We start from the raw sequence: 6,350 nt of genomic DNA, 5'->3' as shown, positions 1-6,350 counted from the left end.
GGTTCTTTTTTTCGGAGCTGGGGACCGAACCCAGGGCCTTGCGCTTCCTAGGTAAGCGCTCTACCACTGAGCTAAATCCCCAGCCCCGAACATTTTTAAACAGTTGTAGATGACATTATGATACAGCAACACAGCTTTACCTTGTGCAATGATAAAGTGGGGTGTTTTTTCCTATGTATCTTTTCATATATTTATCAATTGTGTATGAGAATGTTAAGAATATTGCCTCCTAGCCATTTTTAAAAGCTTGATATAATTTTGTCCCTGCATGCCAAGCTATCTTGCATTAGAACTCAATAATTTCCATCTTCTATTTAATTGATACTGTTCACCTATCATAAATTCATCCTTTATCAGTTACATTTCTATTGTTGTGATAAAGCACTATGAAAAGGAAATGCATAGAACAAGAGTTTATTTTTTTATTTTTTTATGATGCCTTTTTATTGGATATTTTTTATTCACATTTCAAATGTTATCCCCTTTTCTAGGTATCCTGAGCATAAACCCCCTATCTCACCCCCTCCCCCTTTTTCTATGAGGGTGTTCCCAACCACCCACCCCTTTCACCCTCCCTGCCCTGACATTTCCCTACACTGGGGGGTCCAGCCTTGGCAGGACCAAGGGCTTCTCCTGACACTGATGCCCAACAAGACCCTCCTCTGCTACACATGCAGCTGGAGCCATGGGTCTGTCCATGTGTCCTCTTTGGGTAGTGGTTTAGTCCTGGGAGCTCTGGTTGATTGGTATTGTTATTCTTATGAGGTTGCAAACCCCTTCAGCTCCTTCAATCCTTTCTCTAACTCCTCCAATGGGGAACACATTCTCAGGTCATTGGTTGGCTGCAAGCATCTGCCACTGTATTTGTCATGCTCTGGCTGAGGCTCTCAGGAGATAGCTATATCAGGCTCCTGTCAGCATGTACTTATTGGCACCAGCAATAGTTTTATTTGGGCTTATGAGTCCAGAGGGATAAGAGATTATCATCCCTGCATTGGGGAAGCCTGGCAGCAAGTAGACAAAACAACTGGAATGCAAACTGACCATGCACATCTGGAAATTTAAGTAGCAGGCAGAGAGAGCAAAATGAGAAAGACATGAGTCTTTGAAGTCATGAAGCTCACCTCTAATGATATATGTCTTCCCATCAGATGATACATCTGTCAAAAAAGGATCTAAGTATTCAATGAATGAGACTATGGATGACATTTCATTCAAATTTCCACAGCCTCCAGTTGGTTCTATTCAGTAAGAGTTCTTTACTCTACATTAGATCTATATTTTCATTTACTGCGTATTAATAATCTCTTTTTAAAATAGATTCTATAGGTGATTCTCAATGAGAACTAAAACTCAAACCTCCTTTTTACTTAGCAAATGGCACAATTCAATGTATTCCCTGTTATTCTCTCTCAGATGAGTTGTTTCCATGAAGGAAGCCAAGCATTATCTAGGCAATGACTATAATTATAATTGTAACTAAATTCTTTACCTGAGTATGTTTATCACATAGTTTGGGTGAGAGAGCAACTTGAAGGTGAGTTTAATCAAGGTAGACAACTACTTGGGATCATTGATTCACTCTCTACATTACTTAGATTGCAGATAAATTGATTTTAACTGTGATGTTTTGCAAATTGTGTATCTGTTGAGAGTTAGAAGGTTAATGAATACAGAGAATTCAAAAAACGTGTTTGATTCTTTAGAAGAAAACACAAATTCATATCATTATACGTATAAGGAAGTACCTGGAAGTCAACATATCCAATGATAACTGTTAATATGTGATTAAGGATGAATAATCCCCTTGAATGGATAATTCTTGCATGGTTATTGTATTTCAAAATATGTACAAATTTCATTATTTGTAAAATCAATGTTTTCCCAAGAAGGATAACATGAAATTTAAACTCGAGATAACATTCACAGTGAAATGGTTAAAATTTCATGCTGCATTGTAGTGTATGCACATGAAAATTATAGGCATTCTTTAACTTAATTATACAGAACTAATACATTTCAAATTATACAAGGCATATTTGAATCTTTTCATGTTTTTTAATACACACACACATATATGGATTTTTTGGTAATTTGTGTGTGTTCATGTTCACACATATATGTATGTATCTTCATGTGGACATCTGTGATGGCATGAATATAGAGGTAAAAGATCAATATTGCATACTTTTCTCAGTGACCCTTCACCTTATTTTGAAAATGATTTTACTCTCAATCTAAACCTTAAAAATTTGATCATATTGTGCTAATCTTGTACATGATGACCCAACATATTTCTTCATGCCTGCAAAGCAAACACTACACCAACGGATCCATTTTCTCAGTGTTGTGTATGTAGATTTTTGAAGAATAATTTGTCACATATATCACTAAATAAATCTAGTGTTTTCTTTTTATGCATGACAGTGGGGTCATATAGTTGTATACACAACTACTCAGCATACAGACAAGAGACTGTGCGGGATGGAGTGTTTCAATGGAATGGAATATATATATATATATATATATATATATATACATATATATATATATATATATATATATATATATATGCACCACTTTTGTATCCCAAGGTTCAGGAGACTATGAAAAAAAGATTTAAAAGTCAGAAGTAAAAAAAAATATATTAACTTGACATGGCTTGGTCATTGGACTCATGAACTCAGTTGCTGTACATGGAGAAGATCTGAATAAGATCAGACAAACAAAATTTCCAAATGGACAGGGAGCTCATAAAATCTTACTTCCAAGCTAATGAGCTGTTTGTATTTGATGACTGATAAAGGAGGAAACTAATCATACTTTAGGAAAATAATTCTTAAAAAACTGTGAGTAGACTCTTTAAAATAAGGAAATATGTATAGAGAGAGACATTAACTTTTTCTTACTTTTAGTTAGATCTCAAAAAATGTTTTCAATTAAATATTACAAGTTTTCTATAGTGCTGCCTAAAAAATGCCGACAAAGTAAAATTATCATATTATTGATAGCCCTGCAAAATCATGTTTAATGTAAATTGAAAGAGTATCATTTTGTATATAGAGATTTTTAGATAAGTGATTTTTTTGTAAATATTTTTAAAAGAAATTAAATAAACTTAATAATACCTGGTAATACAGAGAAAACATGTTTACGTGGTATAAAAGATTTATACATTAAAGAAAATATACATGGGCGTAATAACTGTTTACATGTACTTTAAATAAACAAAATCACAGATTCTTTTCAATCTTTTGTAAATAAACAACTTTTTAAAAAGTGAGACAATCTTAAGTAGAAAAAATACAATGTTTATTCTTTACTAGCATGTGTTCTTTATATATTTTGGATATTAGCCTTCTATCAGATGTGGGATTAATGAAGATTTTTTTTTCCAATCTGTAGGTTGCCAATTTGTCTTATTGACTATGTCCTCTGCCTTATAGAAACTTTCCAGTTTCACGAGGTCCCATTTATCAATTCTTCATCTTAGAGCGTGAGCCATTGGAGTTCAGTTTAAGAAATTTTCCCCTGTGTCAATGAGTTCAGGCACTTTCCCACTTTCTCTTCTTTTAGATTGAGTGTATCTGGTTTTATGTTAAGTTCTTGATCCACTTGGTCTTGAGATATTATTGTTATACAGATCTTTCACTTGTTTGGTTAGAGTTACCCCAAGATATTTTATACTATTTGTGATTATTGTGAAGGGAGTTATTTCCCTAATTTCTTTCTCATCCTGTTTGTCATTTGTACAAAGAAAGGCTACTAATTTATTTGAACTAATTTTAAAACCTGACTGAAGTTGCTTATCAGCTAGAGAAGTTTTCTTGTAGAATTTTTGGGGTTGCCTATGTATACTATCATACCATCTGCAAATAGTGATACCTTTATTTCTTCTTTGCCAATTTGTATCCCCTTGATCTCTTTTTGTTATCTTATTGTTTGAGCTAGCTCAAGAACCTAACCACCAAAAATCCAAACAACCCAATAAAATCGGGGTACAGAACTCAACCAAGAATTCACAACAGAGGAATCTCGAATGGCTGAGAAGCACCTAAAGAAATGTTCAAGGTCTTTAGTGATCAGAGAAATGCAAATCAAAATGACCCTGAGTTCCCATGTTACTCCAATCACAATGGCTAAGATCAAAACTCAGGTGATAACACAAGTTGGCAAGGATGTGGAGAAGGAGAACACTCCTCCATTGCTGCTGGAATTGCCAACTGGTCCAACCACTCTGGAAATCAATTTGAAGGTTCCTTAGAAAATTGAAATTAGATATACTTAAAGACCCAGCAATACATTCTTGGGAATATACCCAAAAGATGCCCCACCATGCCATGTGTTCCACTATGTTAATAGCAGCCTTATTTGTGAGAGCCATAAAATGGAAACAACCCAGATGTCCTATGACAGAAGAATGGACACAGAAAATGTAGTTCATTCACATAATGGAATACTTCTCAGCTGTTAAGAACTAGGACTTCTGAGTTTTGCAGGCAAATGGATGGAACTAGAAAATATCATCCTGAGTGAGGTAACTCAGATCCAAAAAGACATGCACAGTATTTTCTCACTAATACGTGGATATTAGACGAAAAAAGTACATACTTCCCAAGACACAGTTTACAAACCTCTAAAAGGTTAACAAGCTGAAGGGCCCAAATGAGGACACCTCAGTCCCACTTGGGAGAGAGGAAAGTGGCCATAAGGGTGGAGGTAGGGAAAAACCTGGGCGGGAAAGGGGACTAGGCTGGGGGAAGAGGGAAACATAATCTGAGTATTGAGTGGAGAAAAGGACTAAAGCCTTGAGGGCCAGTAGAAATAATGGAAACAGGTGACCTTGAGAGGTAGGAAGTTGGGAGGGAGGAGTTTGAGAGGATGCTCTAGAATGTAACAGAGTCCTGGGAGGTGAGAGACTCTCAGGACTCAAAGTCGGGTACCCTAGATGAAATGCCCTTCAGTGGGGAGAGGGTTCCTGTTGAGCCAACCTCCAGCAGAAAGACAGGACATCAAGTCAGAGATGGGGTTGCTATCCCACAGTTAAAACTCTGACCCATTATTCTTCCTGTCTGAAAGAAATGCAGGGATGGAAATGGAGTAGAGCCTGAGGAAAAGGCCTAAAGGACAGACCTAAAATAGGGTCCAGCTCAAGGGGGAAGGGCGGCAAGACCTGACACCATTACTGAGGCTATGGAGCACTCACAAAAAGGGACCTATCATGACTACCCTTCAAAAGACCCAACAAGCAGCTAAAAGAGTCAGATGCAGATATTTGTACCCAACCAAACAACAGAAGCTGCTGACCCCTGTGGTTGAATTAGGGGAATGTTGGAGGAATTTGAGGAGGAGGGTGACCCTGTAAGAAGACCAGCATTCTCAATTAACTTGGACACCTGAGATCTCACAGACACTGGATCACCAACCAGGCAGCATATACCAGCTGATATGATAACCCCAATACATATACAGCAAAGGACTCCTGGATCTGGATTCAGTCAGAGAAGGTGCATCTAACCTTCAAGAGATTGGAGGCCTCAGGGACTTTAGAGGTCTTGTGGGTTTGGTGGGGTGGAGACATCCTTGTGGAGACAGGGGTCCTGGAGGAGGTCTGGGATGTGGAACAGTCAGAGGGTGGATGGGGGTTGGGGGGAAGGAGATAATAAAATCTGAAGTGTAAAAATAAATAAATAAATTATAAAAGTTATTAACATGTGAAGAGATTTTAGCATATATTTAATTTATGATTTCTAAATAAAATAATTGGGTTTATAAGGCAGAGAGTAGAAAAAACAAAGCATTCTTTCTAGTGAAAGAGCGTACCCCTAAACAGGGAGCCGCATCTCTCGCTCCGATCGCGGGGTGGGGTACCCCCAGGAATCACGAGTAGCCATTCTTGATGTAACAGCAAGAGGTAGCTTTTATTAACGAGATCCCGGGTCTTAGCGGGATCCCAGGTCGACAAGTATCTCACACAGGAGAGAGAAGGAATCGACTCCGAGCTTCCAAACTTGGGGGTTTTTATAGGGGAGGTAAGGGGCATTCGCGCGGTTTCACATGATTGGTCAATTCAAAAGGTGCACAGTTACTTTCGGCGCGAAATGACATCAGCAAGGAGTATGTGTTATCTAGCAGCTCGGCAGGCAGGTAGGGTGGCTCATCTCACTCAGGGGGGTGAAGGAAGGGGAGGGGGTGGCTACAGATGGTCAGTGTCCTTGGGGCTGATAGCTGGTTTGGCAAGTCCTATCTCTGACTCTCCCTCAGGCACGTCCGGCCCTGCACATCCGGACTCTGACAATGAGCAACCTTTATGAAACTCTAGTTCTGCACATTCGGGCTCTGACAACGAG

Source organism: Rattus norvegicus, chromosome 11 (genome assembly GCF_036323735.1).
Source record: "Rattus norvegicus strain BN/NHsdMcwi chromosome 11, GRCr8, whole genome shotgun sequence".
Lineage (NCBI taxonomy): Eukaryota > Metazoa > Chordata > Mammalia > Rodentia > Muridae > Rattus > Rattus norvegicus.
This window is presented reverse-complemented; position numbering follows the sequence as displayed.